At 49.7% G+C, this 22,269-nt stretch overlaps 1 protein-coding gene across 1 annotated transcript in view; it reads left to right on the top strand.

Moving 5' to 3' along the window:
• Positions 1 to 1,485: 1,485 nt before the first annotated feature.
• LOC135253916 (E3 ubiquitin-protein ligase RNF152-like) overlaps positions 1,486 to 22,269 on the top strand; it is a 35,317-nt gene continuing 14,533 nt past the window's right edge. The window contains exon 1 of the mRNA XM_064333758.1: positions 1,486 to 1,657. The gene's annotated coding sequence lies outside the window, so the exon portion shown is untranslated. The remainder of the gene's footprint in view (positions 1,658 to 22,269) is intronic.

Here is a 22,269-nt window from a genome sequence, read left to right as displayed (position 1 = left end):
TCACACCACACACATGCACACCACACACATGCATGTGAACACGCACACCACACACACACACGCATGTACATACACACCCATTCACGCACGTCTGCACACACACGCACACACATATATGCACAGGTACACACACACACTCAGAGGCACACATGGTCTGCTTATTATGCATGAAAATCTTGTCACAAATGCAACATGCAGGTACTGTACTTTCAAGTTCACATTGTCGAGGAACCAGTGTGATAGGAAACTGCTCATGGAACGTTTGTATTAAACATTTTCAAACATGCTATGCCCTTCGTGCAATGTAATACACTCTCACAAAAAAGAAGAAGAAGAAGAAAAAAAAAACCACCAAGAAACACCAATTTAGCTCCAGTGTGCCTCCGAGGTCCATTTTGTGTAACCCGAGCAGCTGTAGCTTCCTTGCAGTGTCCCATAAAGGGTGTCCCGAATGTTCTGATGCCCACAGCCCACCTAATGAGCCGTTGAGTTATCAGTGACCCACCACCGTTAGTAAGAAATTGCTGCGTTTGCAGCACTTATTGGAAAGAGCAGCCCTCCCACACAGCAGTGTCCCTCGTTTAGCGGCTGACTGACTGACTGACTGGCTGGCTGACTGACTGGCTGACTGACTGACTGACTGGCTGGCTGGCTGACTGACTGACTGACTGGCTGGCTGGCTGACTGACTGGCTGACTGACTGACTGACTGACTGACTGGCTGACTGACTGACTGACTGGCTGGCTGGCTTCCTGTAGTAATGACATTCCATTTCTCTGAGAATGAGGCCTGATTTAAACTTTTTTTTTTTGCATGTTGCTCATGTTTTTGAATTAAAAGGGGAAAAAATTGCCATAATTGCCTCAATTAGGCCATACAGGCTGGTTCTTTTTAGCCTTTTACGCCATTCCTTTTCAGGGTTCCAAAAATTGGTTCTGACCCATACTGAAGTCTAGTCCAGCGCAACTGGACACAATAACCTTCTACGACTTTTAAGTGAAAAGAAAAGAAAAGCACCCTAAGCAAGAAAAGTTAGTAGGCCTATTATTATTATTATTATTATTATTATCAGCTGAAACAGATGGTACAAATTGCTTTAGAAGATTCACTTTTCTTCCATATCAGGTCCTGATGTCTGTTGTCATTAAACGATACTCATATAAAATTCAAATTGAAATAGTTCGACTGAGCCAGGCTTCACTAACATTAATAATACATTCTATTGTCACGGTTTCTATGAATACATATTGCAGTAATATCCGGTGGTCATTTCCCATCCACAAATTATTGCGCACTGCAGCGGAGTTCGTTCCCTAATTTTGTTCGTTAACTTTTTCCAAACCGTGACACACTTCAAAAAATCAGTGGAAACGGGGAGTTCGATTTGGGAATGTTAAACAGGGGGCGTGGTTTGAGGCAGTGGGTGGTCTTTTGGAAGAAGCTGATCCACCATTGGTAAAACTGGAGGGGTGGGAGGGGTTTTATGTAGTTGGTTGAAACAAGAGAAAACAGAAACATTTGAGGCAGACGAGGGAGCGCACGCCTTTCGAAACCCAAAGCAAGCTTCACATGAAGACCTAAATGCTGCCTAACCAGCTGCAAAGAACGAATGTGGATACACCTTAATATGCTAATGACTTGTGAAAGGATTTTAAAGGTGAGCTATTTTCATGTCGTCCAAAGCATTATTTGAACGCGTGTAGATTAGCTATATAAACAGGGCTAACAAACCGAATGTATCTGGCTACCTAGGTAGCTGTGACGGTTTACTTTTGTCTTTGGGCTAATTTATCTATGCACTCTATTCTCGAGATATTTAATAGCCAGCCTGCATAACGGCTATTCTTTAAATGTTTCTAGCACAGCAAAGTTAGCTTACTGTAACAGGAAATGTCACCCTGATATGTCTGATAAGCTGCACAAGAAATTGCTTCCTGCACTAGGGCATTTTTTGTTTACCTCAATGTAGATCGGTACCTACCCCACTGAAACAGAGTAAGTTTTATTTTTGAAGTCTTATCACAAAATGCGTTTGCCTAAGTGCGATATCCTCTGCTTGCGTTTGATCCAAACTTTAATATGCTGCGATTTAGTCAGACTTTACTAAACATAGACACAATGCTAATAGAACAAACCTCGCAGGTTACTGTGTCGAGCATAACTCGCACTATTTGGCATTGTCACATAATCATTTTCATTTATGTCTATGAAATCGCATTTTTTTTTCTAAACACGACGCGGCCTGACTATGCGTCTGCAGCTTTCTTTCGTAAACAAACAAGCCGCAGATCCAGAAGAGGAACGTGTTATTATTCGTGCAGTGCCGTGAGATCGAGCCCTGACACATTTACTGCGAGTGATTAGATTCAGGGAATAACAAAGCTAGTTCGCACTGGTGCCCTCCTGTCTGTCGGACAGACCTGAACACGTCTCCTCGGGTAGTCTCGCTGCCTGCGAAGAGAGAGGACAGACGATGACATAATCGGGTACAAGAGGAACGCTATACAGTACATTTCGTATCATTCACTACTAGTGTTTTTTTTCTGTTATTGGCGTGTTTTTTCACAAGTCTCAATCTTTTTTATTTTTAAGCTCAGTTTCCTTATTTTATAACTGTAGCAATGCCCATCTGTTGGCAGGTTATTCAGCAAATTTGTTAGTTGTCTGCAAATATGAAAAAGGCAGCATTATCACCAGTAATCCTAAAATGCGTACTTTAGGTTTAGGAATAATCTCCTAAGTAATTTGTTTTTCGATTAACGATTGACTGAGGTAGCGCTAAATGTTACCGCAGTGAAATATGGGGGTTTTATCAGTAGAATAATTTAAGTGTGGCTTGTCTCACTCGTCTGTACTCAGTAGCCTATTTTCTTCAGAACGGGGGTGCAGTTTATTGAACGAGTTACAGCGTCGTTGTAATGTGCCAAGTGTCTGTAGGCATCGTCAGTACGCAATGAAGACATCCGATTTAACGCTGGTCGCTGGTCTGATCTGACGGCCTTATTCTTGAAAGGTATTAAGACGAGTTTAGGTGCGAGTGGCTCAGTTGAGACACGGAGTCTGTCTGTTAGCTTTATCCTCATTTAAACTGGAGTGATGATTATTACAGACCTTGCCTTATGACGAGCTGGCAAGGGCGACTGCGCGGCTTCCGTCAAATATCGGTGGCTAGTCACCTCTTCCCTCTAAGGATTCTGAACACAAAGCAGAAAGGAAAGAAAAAAAAACAGCAATGCATGACCGCTCAGGAGTTTAAGTATCGTTATTATGCCCCCGGCCCCCACCCTCGCGCATTTGCGTTTGCTTTTTCACCAGGGGTTTGCTTAATTAAGTGCTTCCATCTGTTCGAGCTCCTCTTCAATCCAGATCTGCCATGTATGGGGGTTATTCCAGACTGACCCTCAGCAGCACAGTCACATTTGTGTGGTTTTTGTACATGCACACACACACACACACACACACACACACACACTCAAAGGGTAGTGCTACCTGCTGTTCAAAACTGGTGGGAGTTAAATGGCATGGGTGTTCAGGACTGAATTCACGTCACCTAAAAATGCACTTGAAAGGAGCCATGTAGCATCAGTGGGTACCTTGCACATTGCACATCTCACACATTGTACATTTCACACGTAGAACACCATCCCCCCCCCGCTCCCCCCCATGGTGACAGTTTCTGATCTGCTGCCATTTCGAACTGTCATACGTTAAAAAAATCACTGTCCTGGAAATGACGTAGAGTGAGCCGGTGGGGTGGGGGTGGGGGGTGGGGCGGCGCTGAATGTCGGGCCCGTCCTGGGACTGGGGGGTGGGACCCCATCAATGACACAGTTGTACTCTGTGCTTCTGTGACCAGGAATGGGCGGTGGTTATGGGTCCTCGAAAGCTCTGGCACATCAGAACTGACTGGCAGGTAGTAAAGGCGTGGGTGAGAAGGTCATTGCCCTGCTGTTAACTGTACACTGTTCCTGTGTGTGTGTGTGACAAATGGGGGGGACGGTGGTTTTACCGCCCCCTGGTGGTCATGTAAAGCGGTGCGGGGGCTGAGCTTTACCTGCACAGCCACATCAGGAGTGAGTTTGTTCCTAGCTTAGTTCGCCAGGTCTAGGCTATACCTCTCCGCTTGCAAGCCCCCGTGACGACACTTCAGATAGACCCCGCCCACTTTTGGGCGTGCGACCAATAGTTTCTCAGCAGTCCCCGTCAATTAGGTTGAAGGCGGGAAAGACGAACGTAAACTGTGGAGATGCATGGAAGTTGTTGGAGAGAGAGAGTGGGCGTATGCTAAATGCGCACAGCTGTCTGACCGCCTGACCGGTGTCTAAACTGGCGTGCGTTTCCGTGCTACAGTGAGTGCTGTTCCTCATCGGCAAGGCAAGGGCGTGTTGAGACCTCTGACGACCATCTGCGTTCACAGACTTTAATTTATTCTTGAAATGCGAAGCTCCGCTTCGCGAGGGAGTCTTTGCCGATCTACAGCCCCCTCTGCTTTTCTTTTCTCTCTCTCTCTGCTTTCCTTTGAATTTTTCTAACTTAATTAATTAGTATCAGTGGCAGCTCATTTGGTTCGCATGGCTGCGACAGTAGAACTATAACAGGGCTTTGAAACCTGCAACCTGATCACTGGTCACCTCTGCACGCTGAGCTGACGCTGGCTTAGATGCTATTTAGGTGTCCATTCAGTTGTGAATCTACGCATTGGAAGATGCGGAGAGTTTTGGGCTTGATTGTCGTCTTTAGCTCAGAAGCTCATTGCATTACATTACAGGCATTTAGCATCCAGAGCGATGCGTCCGGATATGTACTGAAGCAACGCAGGTTAAGTACCTTGCTCAAGGGTACAGCAGCATTGTCCTGTCTGGGAATTGAACCTGTGACCTTTACGTTGCAAGACCAGCTCCTTACCCATTATACTGCACTGCCGGTTGTAGGATGGTGGGACTGTTTTGCTTCTGTGTGGCGTGACAGTGCGGGTCGAGTTCTGTCCCCGGCTCGGAAGCCGGGAGAATTCGCCCACGGGCCGCCTTGCCGCCGAAGCCCGGTGGGAAAGACGAAGACGGCTGCTCCTCTTCCTTTGTGTTCCTGTGTTGCCTGCTCAGAAGACCCCGCCTGCGTTTTAACTGTGCAGCTCGGGCCGAGGCGGGGGCCGTCGTATTTCACTGCGTTTAATTATTTCGGCGTTAAATCAGAGCCATTGATGTCCGGTGTAAATGGAGACAGGCCGTCGGCCATTTCTTCTTCCCGGGTGACGATTAAGTTTTAAGATGGCGTAAACTGCCGTCGATAAACTTGGCACCGAGGAGGGGGTCTGAATGTCGAGCGCGCTGTGAAGTCAGGGAGTTCCTCGATTCCTATTTTTTCACTGGGTTTCACATTCAGAGTCCCACACTGCCTTGACCACCGCAAGAAAGGTCTCACCTACTGGTGAACAATGGGTGTGGCCTGCTCTTTCCTGATTGGCCAGGTTCTCTCAGCATTATCATAGACTCTCAGCTCAATAATTTCCAGTCAGTAAGGATGGTAACCGTTTTTTTTATTTTCGTCTAAACATAGAGACCTATTTGCATGTATGAATTCCACTGGTGGCGCATAGTGGTGCTCTCATTTGAATTTCAACCAGCTTTATTGACATTATGTAAGTCTGTGCCAGTTTCCGTTTTCACATTTGGTGGTTGGGGGGTGGCGAAGTAAACAAGTGCCTTGAAGTTGAGAGCACAGAAGCCGTGGAATATATTTCCTGTTCAAAATGTGTCTTCAGTATCGCAGAGTTTAATTCTTCTTGGCATTTTATTTAATCCTTTTTTTTGGCAGCTTCTGAGGGACTAGAAACTTTTCAAGATCAAACTTGGGTTTTTTTTCAAAGCGTTATTGTTGCATCAAAAAGAGGTTCTGGCTGCCTCCAGGATGAGGCTGACATCTGCCTTTTTTCCTGTGACAGGTTTTGATATCGCAGACAGAGGAGTCTTGATCTCTTTCTTTAGACATATCTCCCTCTGTTTTCTGTGCCACCATTGGCTGTGAGTTTTAAAATCCTACAGACGACATTGCCACTGAATGACCTACATAGCTGTGTTTTGGCCTACATAACTGTAGCCTTTACCATACAGTATATGCCAGAGGTGACCCTGACCAACCATGTTAGAAGTTACACCTGAACACCTTCCACCGTGGATTTGGGTGCTTATTCTTGAAACGAGTCTGGTGTCCGAGCTGCAGGTCTCTGGTCCAGTGGCTTGATTTGAAAACGATTTTCAAACCTTGATTTGAGAGGAAGTGACATCACTGGACAGAGGCAAGGCCTTTACACAGTGACGAGAAAATTGATAGAATCAATGGCGTTAAGCGATTTAAAAAAAAATATTTTTGGTGTTGATGCTGTTAAAGCATTTCTTGTTCTGTTGTGAAATGAGTTGGTCTACCCCGAAGGCAACAAAGACTCGGAGTCTGACACCAGCCCATTTAAAAGCAGCGTTTTTTAAAAATCTGCAGATTGTTCTACAGATTAAGTCATTTGTTTACTCATTCTCATGGGGTAAAAAAACAGGCTTGGTGCGATGGTGCCTAGATAGTCGCTGCCTCTCCGTCTTCTGCTTGGCGACTGTTTTGATCCCCCTCATCGCTTTTTTGGATCGCCCCGGTGCCACTCCCTCATTAATTCTCCATTCTGCCGTTCCCAAAGCGGTGGCAGGTCTGCCGCCAACCCCCGCCCCCACCCACCCACCCGGCACCCCGCTGCAGCTGCCCCGAAGCTTCACGTGAGCACCCAAGTGTTTTCCCCGAGGCAGGTGGCTAATTGGCTTCCATCTGTTGGGAGAAGTGGCTGCACCGGATTGGGAATAATTTGTGCTTGGGGGGGTGGGTGGGGGGTGGGGGGGTGTGGGGGGATGGGATTCTGGGAGATCTTACCTTATTGATTTCTCACACTTTGAACATAACGTTTTGCACTGCCTAGCAGGATTTATTTTGTTGTGTCTAACGTCTAAACTAAGTGACTTAAAACAAACAGGAAAAAAAAGGTACTAGACTAAACAAGCAGTATCAAAAGATTTGTCTTGCTTGGAATAGTTGTGATTTCCAAAGCACGTACTGATGTATGTTTATTGTCAGTTGGAGGTTCTCCAGTGCAGATTCTGTGGCGGGGGGAGGAGGGCATTGCGTGGTTTTAAAACTTCGGAGCAGTTTTTCTTTTTTGTGCCTGATCAGTAATTATAATGCTTCCTCCCTGTGAGCTGACGGCTGAGCTTCTGTGACGAGTGAATCCGCGAAGCGAGGAAATGAACAGGCCTGGTGCCTTCCATTTGATTAGCGTCTTTCACCTGAGATGAAACCGCACATTATCATACTGGAATGTTATTGCGGAGATAGTGCAACTCCGTGCAATGTGGATGAAAAAACAAAGAAGTTGGCGGGGAAGACTGGCAAATCCTGTTACTGTTTCAGTGCCGTTGCTAACCTGAAGTTCTCTGGGACCGTGGACAGAGGCTGTTCTTCAGAAGGATTTATTCACTGTGTTATATACACTGCGGTTTTTCAATAACCAAATTTCCACTTTTGTTTAGGTTCAAAATCCCATTTATCAGTGTTAGTGGTTCAGTACGAAGCTTGCACCTTCTTAAAGATGCGTCCTTACGAATTGTTGCAAGTGTTCTGGTAATTGGGCGATGCAGTTGTGGGTTGTAAAGCTTAACACAAGCCTTATAACCCTTATTAGTTTAGGGAACGAGCCACTGCTCTTGCTTTGGCAGCCAGGGTTTGTTGTAGACGTGCTCGGCTAACGCAAAAAGGTTCCGGAACGTTGGAGAAGGCTCCCGTGAGATTCCGGTTTTCTTGTCAGACTGACGTTCCCCGAGCAGTCTTAGAACATTCTAGTGCTCCAAGCAAGCTGAGTAAGGTCAGAGAAACATGCTTCGGGCATGTCACATGCAAACCTATTGGCAAAGTCCACTGAAGGGTATTATTTAATCATGAAAGAAAACATCATGGAAGATACCGGCTAAATACATTTTAAGAATGGATTAAAATGGAAGATTTTGTTTAAAATGACAGAAATGGTCATGCATAGTTAAAATATCTTTATTCAACTACAATACCACTCTCCTTGTGGCTTAAAAGTCCTTGTGACAATTTAGTCAGGAAAATGGCGAGCACTGTTCGGCTGAACGACTTGTTCTCATCATTATGTTATATTATGTTATGTAAAAGCCAGTGTTCAAAGGACTTCCTGGAAACTGGACTGAAGAATCATCTCTGAATCCACAGTCACTTTCCTTGCCAGAGTTACTTAACAACAGATGAAATCCCTGCCCTATTTTTTCCTTCAAAAAAAGAAAAAAAAAACACAGTGTTCTGACAATTGATCGGCTGCCAGAATTGCCCTTCTCTAATGAGGTGAAGGTGCGGTATCTGGCGCTGAAAGCGGAACGGAATTTATTTTACAGGCGAGGTTGGCTGCGTCGGGTGCAAGCAAGCCCTCGGGCGAAACGGAACGTGAGGTTTTCCGCCGGTCGGGGCAAAAAAAGCTCAGCCCTCAGAACAACATTTGTGGATGGAAATGCAGAGAGGGGGGGCGTTACAAGGCCAGATAATCAAGGTTACTGCTACCCCCCTCCCTGCCAATCCCCCCCCCCCTTTTTTTTTGTCAAAGTTATGGTACAAATTGAGGCTGACCCTTGGGAATTATGACAGTACAAATCGAGGTTGAGCCTTGGGAATTCTGACAGTACTTTGGAATTCCGAGGTTATTCAGATATGAGTACAATCGTTCTTGGATTCTGACGTATGCATGAATTCCGAGGTTCAGCCTTGGGAATTATGACAGTACAAATCGAGGTTGACCCTTTTGGAATTTTGACGTACTGTATGTTTGCTTTGCTGCACGCATTTATTTCCCAGCTGGAGTTGAATCCTGTCTGGTTTCTTTTTACGTATGCAAAAATGAATACACGGGTGCTTTAATGTGACATTCAAAACTGCTTTTGTGGGATCCGTATCATTTACGAGACCTTTTTTTTTAAAAAACACTTTGTAGGATTTAAAAAACGTAATTATTTTTTCTTTGTCATCATCAGCCGTGTCTTGGAACTGAACATCCTGTAGAGGACTGACAGTGCGCTGCGCAGACACGCAATTCATTCAGTCAGGGCTTGCTTTTTCCAGACATCATGATAGCTACGGACGTCTGCAGAGACTCAGAGCTCCTCAGCTCGGGCAAACTCATGAAAGAATTCATGAACGAGGTTAAATGAAATGTGAGGGCGATAACGCGATTCTCGGATGATGGATAAGATCGGCGGAATCTAAGCGGTCCTGATGTGTTTTTTCCACTCTGGCAAATCCTCGGCGCGCCTCGGCACCTCGCCCCAGCGGGGTGTTCGCCCCCTGACCTTTGAACCCTGAGGTCAAAGGTCAGGAGCGTCCCCACCAGGAGGCTCTAAAAAAGAAAAAGGAACTCGTATATATAGCGTCTGGTTGAGTCAATAAGGACCTGCAGCCACTGCCTGCTCTGCTCTGCTCTGCTCTGCTCTTCCAGTCTTTTGGGCAAATGAAGTCTTAAGAAATTAGAGAGCTGGAAAACTGGGGGGGGGTGAATAATTGTTATTGACGAGTGGATGTGACAGGCAGATGACGAGCAGGTGGTGTGACCGTCGGCTGCTGATTGGACTCTGGCCGGGAGAGGCTGGGGAGGCCGGGGGGGGGGGCGAAGGCTCGGAGAGACGAATGTTTGCGCGAGGCGCGTCGTTTTCGATTAGCGACGCGCTCGTCCTGCGTGGCGACGGAGGCGAGGACGGCTTTGAGGGACGAGAGGCGACGCTTCGACCGGAGAACGACTGCGTCCGCGGGACACTCGACGCTGCGCAGGGGGGCACCTCGGTCCCGCAGAGCGGACAAGGAACGGGAGCCCCCGCCACAGGGACCGTTTTCCTGCTCCTCTCTAAACTCTCTCTTGTCGGGTTTGTCACGGAGACGACCGGTGACCCAGGCCAGGTTTTGTAGCCTACTGCTCTACGGAGGCAATCTGCTGCTTCTGGCCAGCCCTTGACTCCCCATCTGTGACTCTGGCATTCTGCATTTGGAGTTTGACCTTCACCGATGGTTATTGTTTTTACTCTGCCTGGTTTTTAGCACGTTTGGAGGGGGAGGGAGGATGGTATGGTTTATGGAGCTTGGTCTCCACAGCCCCACCCCTGAACTAAAGCTTGCCCGATCAGTCTCAGAGCTTGATTGGGTCACGAAAGATCTGGCCAACTTCTCCATTAACACCCCGGTTATCTTCTGACTATGTGAATCTCCTCATGGATGGTTTCATTTTGGGGGGGGGGGGGGGGTTTCAGGTTGTACAGAGGCAAACAGCGGAACCTTCTTTTTCGATGTTCCGCCCCTGACTGAGGCGACGTCGCGAGACCTTCGCCTGCCTGACGCACCTGAGCGCGACCGTGACTTTGCAGCGCTGAGGCGACACTCCCGAGTGCGAATCCCGTCCGCGGGAACTTCGCGCCGAGTTCCGTCTCCACGGCGACGCGGAGCCGAAGCCGCGCCCTAGCCGTCCGTACCGCCGTCCCTGCGTGACCTCGCGTAGCGGCGTGGCTGTCTTTTCCAGTCGGGTAGATATTTCTATTGTCTTTATCTTTTTCTCTTCCTCCTTTTTTTGGGGGGGTGCTGTCTGCCTGCGAGCATCTCATTTCATTATTTCGCTTTCAGATTTGATCTGGGGGGCGGTGGGGAGAGGGGAGGGGGGTGAATTTGAATGGCATTTCCCTTCTGCGAAATTGCTTTGCGGTGGCGGCCGATTTTGGGCGCGCTGAAGTCAAGCGGGGTAAGTTTTTCAGAAAGGAGATGGGAGGAGTCCTTAATGAAGCCGTTTTTCCCCCCCCCCTGGAAGCCGGATGATGCCGCTGTGAGCCCCCGGGCGCTTCGACAGGACAGCACGGGAACCGCGTTGCCGGGATACAGCTGTGACACGTTGCCGGGATACAGCCGTGCCGTGTTGTGTCTACTTCGGCGAAGAAGTCAAAACACGCGAGCGCGTTGCTGAAGGACGGACGTGTGAATTGCTGAAACCGTGGTAACGCTGGGCTGATTGGTCCGTAGTAACGCTGGTAAAGTGTAGTAAGTGTAGAGCCTTGGTTCTTTCAGCTGAGCCGCACATTTAAAACGGTGCCTCACGCCCTCATCAGTTCAGTAGGCATTATAATCAACAGAAAATATGTTGTAAGTGTTGGGGGGTGGGGGTGGGGGGTGGGGTGGTTTGTTGCTGAAGGTTCTAAGATGAAACGGGCCGTGCGGGTTATGTTGTTCCCTTCCTCTCGCTCTGATGAATGAGAATCCCTCTCTTTTCCTCTGGTCACATTTAGCGGGCTTGCTGTGAGAACCAGCGAGTGTGCTCTTAATGGCCTTCGGTTGTGCGAGCGGATGCACTTAAAAAATCACCTCCCCCCTCCCTCTATCTCTCTCTCGCTCTCTCTCTCGCTCTCTCTCTCTCTCTCATTGTGTCTCTTTTATCCCTGTCTACATCTGCCCCTACCTTACTCCCTCTCTCCCTCTCTCTCTCTCTCTTTGTGTCTCTTTTCTCCCTGTCTACCTCTGCCCCTACCTTTCTCCCTCTCTCTGCCTCTTTCTCTCTTTTTCTGAATTGCTTTGTCTCTCCTTTTCTCTGTCTGTATGTCTATGTGAATCTTTCTCTCTTTCAGTCTCTCTATCTCTCTCTGTCTCCCTCTGTCTGCCCCTTTCCCCAACCTTTCTTTGTCTCGATATGTCACCCTCTCTCTCTCTCTCTCTCTCTCTCTCTCTGTCTCTTTCTCCGAACCTCTTTATCTCTGATTTTCTCTCTATATGTCTATCTGAATCTTTCTCTCTGTCTACCTTTGCTCCTACCTTTCTCTGTCTCTATCTTTCTCTTTCTCTCTCTCTGAATGAATTTCTCTCCTTTTCTCTGTCTGTATCTTCCCCCTTGTGTGTTTTTTGTGTTGTCCCCCCCCCCCGTCGCATAACACCCTCCCTACACCGTCAGTCTGAGTGTTGGTACTCTTCATGCTGTGAGCTCAGACCCAAGCTCGGGTCGATTTACAGTGCGAGCACCGCTAGTTCCTTTATTTGTCTTTATATATCCTCTGCACTTAGGCCGTGACTGTGAAGCACTTTTGGATGGATTTTTTTGTACGAAACGGTGCTGTACGTGTAGGCTAACTGTGTTTAAATATTTCATGTGATACAGTTTCAGTTGTGTTAGTTCTGAGTCCTGTTACCGGTGAATCAGTGACGGTTTTGTATTGAAGTAGCTCTGCAGATAAAATAATATTATAATAACAAAAATATTATTATTATTATTCTATGCTTCTGTGTCCATTGCAATATTTCTGTGTGTTTGTGTTTGTGTGTCTGTTTGTGCATGTGCGTGCGTGTGTGTGTCTGTGTCTGCTTGTGTACGTGTGTGTGTGTGTGTGTGTGTTTGTGTACGTGTGTGTGTGTTTGTGTGTATGTGTGTGTGTGTGCAGTGTTGTGTGTGTGTGTTGTGTCTGTGTTGGTGTGTGTGTCTATGTGTCTGTGTGTGTGTATGTGTGTGTGTCTGTGTCTGTGTGTGTGTGTGTGTGTTTTTGCTCTGTGGAATTCTAAGACGTGCTTTCTGGGGCCTCCTGTCACTCATCCATTATTGAGGCGTGGATCCTGTCCTTTGCCCTCAGTCTTAGGGAAACAAGCGCAGTAATGTCCGTTTCACGACCTGCACCATTGTATGGAAATTTGCACCGGCTTTTAATTTGATTGTCTTCTGACATTCACCCCAGAGGACCCGCCCCCGCCCCCGCATACCCCTAACAGCGCCTCTGCTACGTTTTAATCTGCCTCCTAAAATATTATTAAAAGCCTGCCTGGCTTGCTGGCCCGGGACGGTGTGTATCCAATAATGAAAAATGGCCCCCGGGGGACATATCACTCATCGCACAATGGCAGGTATAATTGAGGAATTAATAGCTTCAGTGGCTGGATGCGGGGGGTGTAATAGTTCTGGGATTAACAATTAGGCACGCTGGTACGTACAAGTTGCTGTCCTGGACCCAGCCTGTTCCCTATTTCCCCCCGCCCCGCCCGGAGGAGAACAGTTAGAAGATCCGTCTCCATTAATTCAGTCTGCAGAATATCAGATATGAAAGATGACTGCTCACTGAATAAATATGTAAAAAAAAAATTCAATAGCGGAGACTTGCAGACATCTGCGGTTCTCCTACAAAACGTGGTGTCGCCAGCTGCTTCTTTTCACACCGCAGCCCACAGCCAGGCTTGCGTTGAGTAGAGTCGGAGGAGGACCTATTATTTGGCATGCAGTTCACAGGCACCCAGCAGGGGTCGCTAGAGAGCAGTGAAACATTGGTCCCCGAGCCAACTTTGTTAAAAAGTGAGCCCTTCGTCACACTGTCTGTTGATTAAAAAAAATTGAAAATATGATTGAAATTACTCAATTTTTGTTGTTGTTTTCTTTTTAAAAAAGCGCCGGCGGTGTATCCACTGATTGGTCTGAATTCAGCGGTTTGTGCCGGCTTGCCATAACGGTTCACTTGGTCCCGTTGGGCCGATGTGTCTGGACTGTGCGGGGGGGACGAGGCGGCCGGCGGATCGATCGCGGTTGGCCTAAACTAAATCGATGAACTATAAAGAGCGGTCATCCCTCTCTCTGACTATTGTGCAGCTGAACGTTCGCGGCTCTCCGAAACGATTCGGTGCGTGCGCGTGTGTTTGGAAAGCGAAGCTCTTCTCGTTACCGCGATCACCGTTTCGTTCCCGTTTATCCGACGGCGCCGCGTGGCTGAACCGGTCCCGCCCCCGCAACGCCCCCCGCCCCCGCCCCCGCCCCCGGACCGCGGGTCTCTTCGCGGGAGGGAAGGCGATTTCGTGAGCGTTAGTCACGGCGCGCTCCCGGTCGTCTGTAATTCAGTTTTAAAGTCTGATGCGGTTAAGGGCGTGAAAGCTCAGCGGTTTCGCCGGAGGGGCTAATTTGGTTCAGAAAGTGCTGATTCCCGAGGCCGGCCGGGCTCCGAAACCCGTCGGTGATGTCAGCGGTGCAGTTCTCTCCCGGACTTCTGCGCAGGCGTTCCTGCAGGACGGCTCGTCTCTCGGGGGGCCTTTCGTGACAACTGTCTTCCTGAAGTGATTCTGACTAACATCAACACCCCCCCTCCCTGTGGACTTGGAGGGAGACTTGTCTCTTTCCCTCCATTTCCCTCTCCTGCTCTGTGTGTCTCTCACTCCGTCCCTTTGTGTTTTTCTCACACGCAACATCTCCGCCTCTCGCTCTGTCTGTGTGTGTTTGCTCTTGTTCTAATTCTCATCCACTATCTCTCTCTCTCTGTCTCTCTCTCTCTCTCTCATGAAGCCTTTTGCAGATAAACGGGTATGAACAAGGTACTCTCTGTTTCAACGGATGTCCCAGTGTCTGAGATTACCTCGTAATTCATAGACATTGCCTGGGATTCATTCAAAATGTCTCCTCAGCTTTGGCTGACATACATATTTTTTGTTCACTAACACAGTGTGGCCAGTTCGGAAATCATTAATACTAACCCACCATCCCAAAATCTAAGGACAAATGTCGACTGAATACAGGGGCCATCCATCGTTTCTGAAATGGACTGCGATTGGGGAAAACGCTGCTGTTTATTCCCATATATAATGAGCAGGGTTGTCAGACAACATCTGAAGCGGAATACAACAGCGCACACACTCGTGCATGGGGATGTGCAGTAGATTGACTTCAAGCCTTGTGTAAGCTCAACGTAGATATCGGTCTTTCTCACGGCTTTTCTGTCGATGTTCAGTCCCTCAGACTACTGGAATCAAGGGCACAGCGGCGGTGTTAATGCCAGCTTAGCTTTTCGCAAGGCGCTCGGTGATTCTTCTGTCAGATCGAAACAGGAAGTAAGCTCCCAAACAGGAAGTTCGATCGAATGTTGGGTCCCGTTTCTCCAGAAGGATCAGGCACTCCAGGTGTTCAGTGCCTGACGGTTAAGAAGCACTCTTGGATTTCAGTGTCAGTGCTGCACGTGCAGTCCTGTAGGGTCTGGAGAGTTGCCGTGGAGACTGTACCCCATGGGTTTTCTACATTAACTATTTTTTTTTTTACGATATTGCGTACGTACAGCAGAAATCTCTGTTGCTGTTGCTGGCAATTTTTGTGGTTTTATTGTAATATGCGGCAGCCAAATTAGGCTTTGGAAACAAAGTGTGGTGACTCTTCAGCCAATCAATGACTTAAATGAAGCACTTGGGCGAACTGCCAAAACGCACCAAAAACGGATCCCTGCTGTGTACTGGTGCTAGTCTCAGAGTGTTATTAGTCTGGTCTGTATCACTGACGCTGGTCTCTGTGTGTTATTAGTCTGGTCTGTATCACTGACGCTGGTCTCTGAGTGTTATTATTCTGCTCTGTATCACTGGCGCTGGTCTCTGTATCACTGACGCTGGTCTCTGTGTGTTATTAGTCTGGTCTGTATCACTGACGCTGGTCTCTGTGTGTTATTAGTCTGGTCTGTATCACTGACGCTGGTCTCTGTGTGTTATTAGTCTGGTCTGTATCACTGACGCTGGTCTCTGTGTGTTATTAGTCTGGTCTGTATCACTGACGCTGGTCTCTGTGTGTTATTATTCTGCTCTGTATCACTGACGCTGGTCTCTGTGTGTTATTATTCTGCTCTGTATCACTGACGCTGGTCTCTGAGTGTTATTATTCTGGTCTGTATCACTGACGCTGGTCTCAGTGTGTTATTATTCTGCTCTGTATCACTGACGCTGGTCTCTGTGTGTTATTAGTCTGCTCTGTATCACTGACTCACTATTCTGCTCGTGTAACTCGTGTGCGCATGAGGTCATGACCCCTCATGTTCTCTGGCGTTGTGCGTTGCCGTGGACAGGAGCACCTCACAGACGGTGTGTAATATAAATGTAAATGCCGTGGCTTTGGAGGGGCGGGGGCGGTACTTCGTCTTCCCCTCGCTGTTCGGCGCGGCCCCCTCGGTGGAGGTGCTGGGGGTCTTCCCCCACCTTCCCGCCTCTCACTGCCGGGTACGGGAGGGAGGGGAAAGGCCGGCCGGCCGGCCTGCTGTCGGTCGTTTCTCGCGAGCGCGACGGCGAATGTCTCCGTGATTGCGGTGCGTTTGGCTCCTGGAGGACTCCGGCCCGGTGTGGGGCGGGGCCTGCGGTTTGACCCCCCCCGAATGGGGAAGAGGACGCGCTTGATTAGTGAAACTGAAGTGCGCTCGGTGTGTGTGCTGGAGGGGGCTGCTGCTCTGCGGGTGTGGAGAGGTAGCAGAGGGCAGGGGCCGGCTTGAATTCATTTTCCGAAGGCAGAGCAGCGTGTGTGTGTGTGTGTGTGTGTGTGTGTCAGAGTCCTGATTCTGAGCTGCTGCAGTGAGGCACTGGAGTGCTCATCAGAGACAAGCAGTCCTCTGCTCTTCAAAGGCAGAAAACTTGCTTCTTTTGTTCATTTTCATTTTTAATTAAAAACTGCCCTCCTTTCAAACCCACCTCCTGCTTTCTCTCTCAGAAGTAATCTGTCTTGCTTCTCTTCCTCCATGTGTGTTTCTCTTTTTTTTTTACCTCCCTCTTCAGAGGGATGTTATTTTTTGTTTTCTTGCGTGTGCGTGTTGTTGTTGTTGGAGAGCTTGCTCGAGCCCGAGAGCGGCCCTCTCCAAAGATGAAGGCCTCGGAGCCCCTCCCCTGCGGGAGATAGGGGCCTATCATGACCTCTTATGGGCAGTGATTGACAGCTTTGATGCAGGCCTTCGGGTGGCTGTCCAAAGTGTGACTGGAAAGTCTTGATTTCTGATCTTGGGTCACGCTGTGCCTCTAGCTGTTTGATTCCCATGCTGTGTGTGGCCTACCTGTGTGTGGTTCCTCTCTATGCACTGTGTGTGGACTGACTGCCTGATTGTGATTTCATTGATTGGTTATGTATGTTTCTCATTGGCTAATTGTGTACAGTTCTCATTGGTTGATTATGTATAGTTCTCATTAGCAGATTATCTGTGGTTCTTATTGGCTGATTATGTATGGTTCTCATTAGCAGATTGTGTGTGGTTCTCATTGGCTGATTGTGTATGGTTCTCATGGGCTGATTGTGTGTGGTTTTCATTGGCTGATTGTGTGTGGTTCTCATTGGCTGATTGTGTATGGTTCTCATTGGCTGATTATGGATAGTTCTCATTAGCAGATTGTCTGTGGTTCTCATTGGCTGATTTTGTATGGTTCTCATTGACTGATTGTGTATGGTTCTCATTAACAGATTGTCTGTGGTTCTCATTGGCTGATTGTGTATGGTTCTCATTAGCAGATTGTCTGTGGTTCTCATTGGCTGATTTTGTGTGGTTCTCATTGGCTGATTGTGTATGGTTCTCATTGGCTGATTGTGTATGGTTCTCATTAGCAGATTGTCTGTGGTTCTCATTGGCTGATTTTGTATGGTTCTCATTGGCTGATTTTGTATGGTTCTCATTGGCTGATTGTGTGTGTTTCTCACTGTGAGTTTTTCTCACCGTCCTACTTGCTCTCAGCAAACCCGTGCATTGCTGTTGCAGCTGCTGACTGCGCTCTTTTCATTGACTTGCCTTGCCCGCTAATTTCCCTGACTGTGCGCGTTATCTGGCTGTCTGCCGGTGCGATTGCTGTTGTTTGGGTTTTCTCTCGGCCTGTGGGACGCTGCCTGCTGGTGATTTAGGGGCTGGAAGTGTGACCACGATCTCACTCGCTCCTCAGCTTCACTGCGTTACGCGTAGCCCAACTCCACATTTCAGACCAGCGTGTGCTTGTCTGTCTTTGGGGCGGGTGCTCGCCTGCAGGTCCCCCAAACCCGAACCCGCCGGGACAGAGCACGCTCCCGCAGGCAGCGTTCTGCGGCCCGTCGTTCTGTTTCGGGGGAGGGGGGGGGAGGGGGTGGCGGTGCGGTGTGTGGCTCGGTCTGAGGCTGCGGTCGGGCAGGAGGGGAACCAGACGCACAAACGTGCTCCGTAACGTGAAACACGCACAGGCTGAAGACGGCCAATCGGCTCTGCGGGCTGCCGTGAGGTCACGCGTTCGTTCATTCGTTCATTCATTTATTTCCGCTGCGTGCGGGTTGGCGGTTGGCGGTTTGGCGGTTGGCGGTCGCACGCGCTCGGCTCCCTCGCGGGAAGGAGACCGGGGATTTTCCGCGGTGGGTGGGCCGCGTGTTGCCGTGGGGATGGTCACGGCTTCCCCTCCCGCCGCCCGAAGAGGAACGGCGCGGTTCCCCTCGCCTCGCCTCGCTCGTTCAGGAGCTTCCTGCCGCGCCCGTCAGGCGGACTCCTAAGAATCCGCGGGACCCCGGAAGGCCAGGCGGCGGGCGGGGCGAAACGGGGCTGCTTGTTTTCCCCCTGCTTTTCTGCAGAATAACGACGACGAATGAATGAAAGAAAGACAGAAAAAGAAAGAAAGAGAGATAGAAAGAAAGGGGGGCTGTTTTTCGTGTTGGAAATGGTGGCCTGGATGCGTCTCTGCAGGTCTCCCCCGGTCCGGTGTGCTTATCTTCGCCCGTCCGGCGGAACAACGGGCGGATTCTCCTTTTGTTGCTGAATGTCGTTCTCCCGCTATCTTTGCTGCGCCGTCTCCCTTCCCGCCATCCGGGCGTGTCCCGGGCACGCGGCGTGCTCGTTCGCGTTTCCAAGGCCTCGGCCCGCTCCTCTTTTGTCAGAAATGCGCCCCCGGCTCGGCCTGTTTCTTTGAAACCTCGGCTGCAGAACGCTGCGGGCAGGGGCTCGTCGGTAGAAACCGGACCCTTTTAACCCTTCAAGGGGTGTGAGATCATAAAAAAAAAACGTGAATGGAATGTTCTGAGCTGAACGTTCTAATGCTGATGTCACAATCACTGCTGGTGACTGAAAGTTCTAGAACACTGGCTTAGAATTCTGAAAAAAAAAACATTCCAAAAAAACGCTACTCCTCAACAAATTTAGACCCAATTTAAAAAAAGGTTGAAATGACACGGCTCTCCGTGAACAGGTGAACTTTTGGCCCAGTGAGTTATGTAAGCGGAACAGGTGGATGGGAGGTATCGTTCAGAGCAGTTCAAGGTAAATTCCACGCTGATGTCTGAGAGCGTTGGGTTATTTTGTGAGAGCGGTCGCTCTGTGAAGCGGCCCTCCGGGGGACGGAGCAGAGGCGGAGACGGGTCGATCGTGCCCGAGCTCTGTGCCGCGCGGTCGGGCGCTGGATGATGTGGTTCCGCAGCTGCGGTCATCCCGCCTTCCGGAATGTTCCGCGGGGCGGGCTCTCCTCCAGCTGCGCCTCTCTCTGCGGCAGGGCGCCTGAGCACCCCCACTCCCCCCCAACCCCCCCCCCCAACCGCCCCGAAAATGAATTTAACCCTCTGCTGCACGCATTGTGATAACTGAATAGAGAAATTAATTTGTTTTTCTGATATAAAATGAGGCCACGCTTTCTCAGTGAACATAACTGAATTTTTAAATATTCTATTATATGTGTGGGTGGGGGGGGGGGGGGTGGGGGGGGGGTGTACTTCATATCCCGTTGCTGCCCTGAGGCTACAGGCAGCGGTGTACAGCAGTGGGGGGAGAGAATGTAAGACACAGAGAGGTTGCTGTAGAGTGCCTGGCCCTCCATGTTGGGAGCTGGCCCTGCAGCGGGAGCCTGGTCCTCAGCGCTGATCTCCACGGCCTCTCAGGGCGCTGCTCACAGGGAAAAGGTCAGGCCTCGGAGTGGGTGACATTTCACAGGCCTGCTCCTTCCCTCCTCCGGGGGGTGCGGTGGGGTGCACTGATGCGGACCGCTGTCCACAGGTTTGAGAAGGTTAAGCCCTGGAACCCCCCCGCCCCCCCGGAGTGTGACAGAAGTGAATAAAATAAATGGGAAATAAACGCGTGAACAAACAAGGCTTTGAGGGAGCAAAGCGGTGCCCAGCTGTGCGTAGCGGTCGCTACACGCTCGGTGATCAGTCCATTTCGTCTCGTCTGAGGAGCGCAAGAAGGGGTGAGAAGCAGTCGAGGCATTCTCCCGGATCTCTTAAGACATCACCCCTTTCCCCTTCTCAGTTTGAGTTTCACATCCCTTTTAAATACAGCAGACGTAACGCTCCAGGCTGTATTTCACGTTTCTGCGTCGGTGAGTCGATTCCGACGGCTGCCGCAAAGCCTACTTCCTGTTTCTCGAGCAGCTTTCTTTGTGATAGTTTCGCATGTGCTTCACCGCTACGGGGGCCTGCTAGGTGTCGGGCGTTAGGCCCGTCTAGCGAACATCCTGCTGGTGCCCTAGTACTGAGAGTTGGCTACGTGTGTCCCACGGTAGTCCAGACATGAATGATTAGGCCCTCCAGCAAGCTGCAGCTACGAAAGTCTTTCCGTTTAAAATGGCCGATTTGAACTCAGTCCCAGTTTGGTGTACTGTTGGAACCAGTCTGGCCAGTCAGAGAGGTAGTGGAGGTTTCACAGATTCTAACAAAATGGCCGCTACTGCACAGTTCACAACAAACAAAGACGAGTAACCTTCATATTCAGATGAATATGACCTTTTTCCGGTTCTTACGAACGCGTACGGTTAAAGGGTTTGGGGTGCAGCCCCCCCCGTGGTGCGGCAACCTGGGAAAAAAAGGGGGTAGGGGGGTGGGGGGGGTGGGGGGGGAATAATGACACCGTTCACGCGACATTTCCCGCCAAATTTGCAGAAAAATTGCTGTCGGACGCAGGCGCCCGCGCGCCGCCCCCTCGTTAGCGTTCGCGGTGTCGAAAACGGATGCGCGCAAATATTTCTCGGCGCCCCTCATCCGTCACGAGCGAGAGACGTTTCTCATTTTACAGCGTATGACTTCAGCCATGGGGGGGGGCGGGGGGGGGAATCAAAGGCACAGGTGTTTTTTTTTGTTTTTTTTTTCAGCGGGGACATTTGGGACAAAACTGAGGACGCACATCACATGACGGCTGTCCTTTAGATGACAGTAATATCTCGGGCCTTTGCTCCGGAGCTTATTGTGTTTTTTGCTATTTATAGACTGCGGCTTCCGTCATCGTCCCACACCCCCCCGCGTGTGGGGAAGTGTGGGAATTCTGGTCGGGGAACAGAGTTTTCCTTCGGCGCTGGAGAAGAAGCCTCTGGGCTGCGTGGGCGTGGTCGATGAGGAGAACGGGCGCGTCTCAATATTCGGCAAGGTTTTTATTCCGCGGGCGGAAGGTGTTGGGATCAGAGACGGTGCGGTCAGATCTGGAGCGATGGAGGCTCAGTTCAGCTCTCGCTTCTCGACGTTGAGTAGTCGACAGGTTCTGTACCAAGTGTGTTAATTATCGGGGGTATGGGGATGATCTGTTCCCTGCTCTCTGATTGGCCAGTTCCCTGCTCTCTGATTGGCTGTGGGGAGGGTGTGTGCCTGTTCTCCGGTCCGTCCCGGGCCCCGAGGTGGTTTCCCAAGTTTGGGCGAGGAGGCGCGAGCGTTAGCGGACGCCGCGGTAGCAGGAACGCGGGGTGAAAACTCAGCCGAGAAGCGGTTTAAAAAAAGAAACTTGTGAGCGTTTGTCACGGTCGCGCTCGCCCCTGTGAAGTGGAATCGCGTTTAGCGCCGAGCTGCAGCGAGGCCTGGGCTCTGCTCTGACCGCTCGGCCCCACGCTCGATATCTCCCCGCCGCACCCGTCCCCAAATTAGCACGCGGCCCGGTCGCGCCGTCGCCTGAAAATACGAAGGCTGGAGCTTGAAAAAAAAAGAACGACAGGAAACATAAAAGGAGAGGAAAAAAAACACTCCCCGAATTCAATCCCCAAATGCAGCTCCTCGACCCCGTGGCCCACGTCTGAAACGCTGGTGAAGTTTGAAACACTAGTGAAATAGACGAGGTGTCTGGTGAGCGGCGTGATGCAATAGACTTGAGCGAAGAAGGCAAGCGTAGGGCTTCAGAGATGGGGGGGGGGGGGGATGGTAGGGGATCTGTCCTATTGTTTCATTTTGGCGGGAAAAACCGAAGCAAGTCCTGGGTGCCAAACGCGGCGTGTTTACTGTAGGTACGGAGTGGGCGGCGGCCAGAGTCAGGTGGGATGTAAGCCCCTCCCCCTTGCATGTGTGTAGCCAATCTGTGGTCAGTGTGTTGCCCACTTCTCTGCCAGTCCGGGGTCAGAAGAGAAAGGGCTCACACACTCATTTGATGCTCCACAAAAACAAATAATATTGTTTAATTTTTCACTGTGGACGGTTAATGTTTTGATCTTCATCTAAATAGTCTTCATTTTCTGATTCACACATGTTTTTTAAACAAGCTTAAGAAAAACGCTCGGGGA

This window comes from Anguilla rostrata, chromosome 4, assembly GCF_018555375.3.
Source record: "Anguilla rostrata isolate EN2019 chromosome 4, ASM1855537v3, whole genome shotgun sequence".
Classification (NCBI taxonomy): Eukaryota; Metazoa; Chordata; class Actinopteri; order Anguilliformes; family Anguillidae; genus Anguilla; species Anguilla rostrata.
The sequence above is the reverse complement of the archived record's forward strand: the minus strand, read 5'-3'. Positions and strand labels throughout refer to the sequence as shown.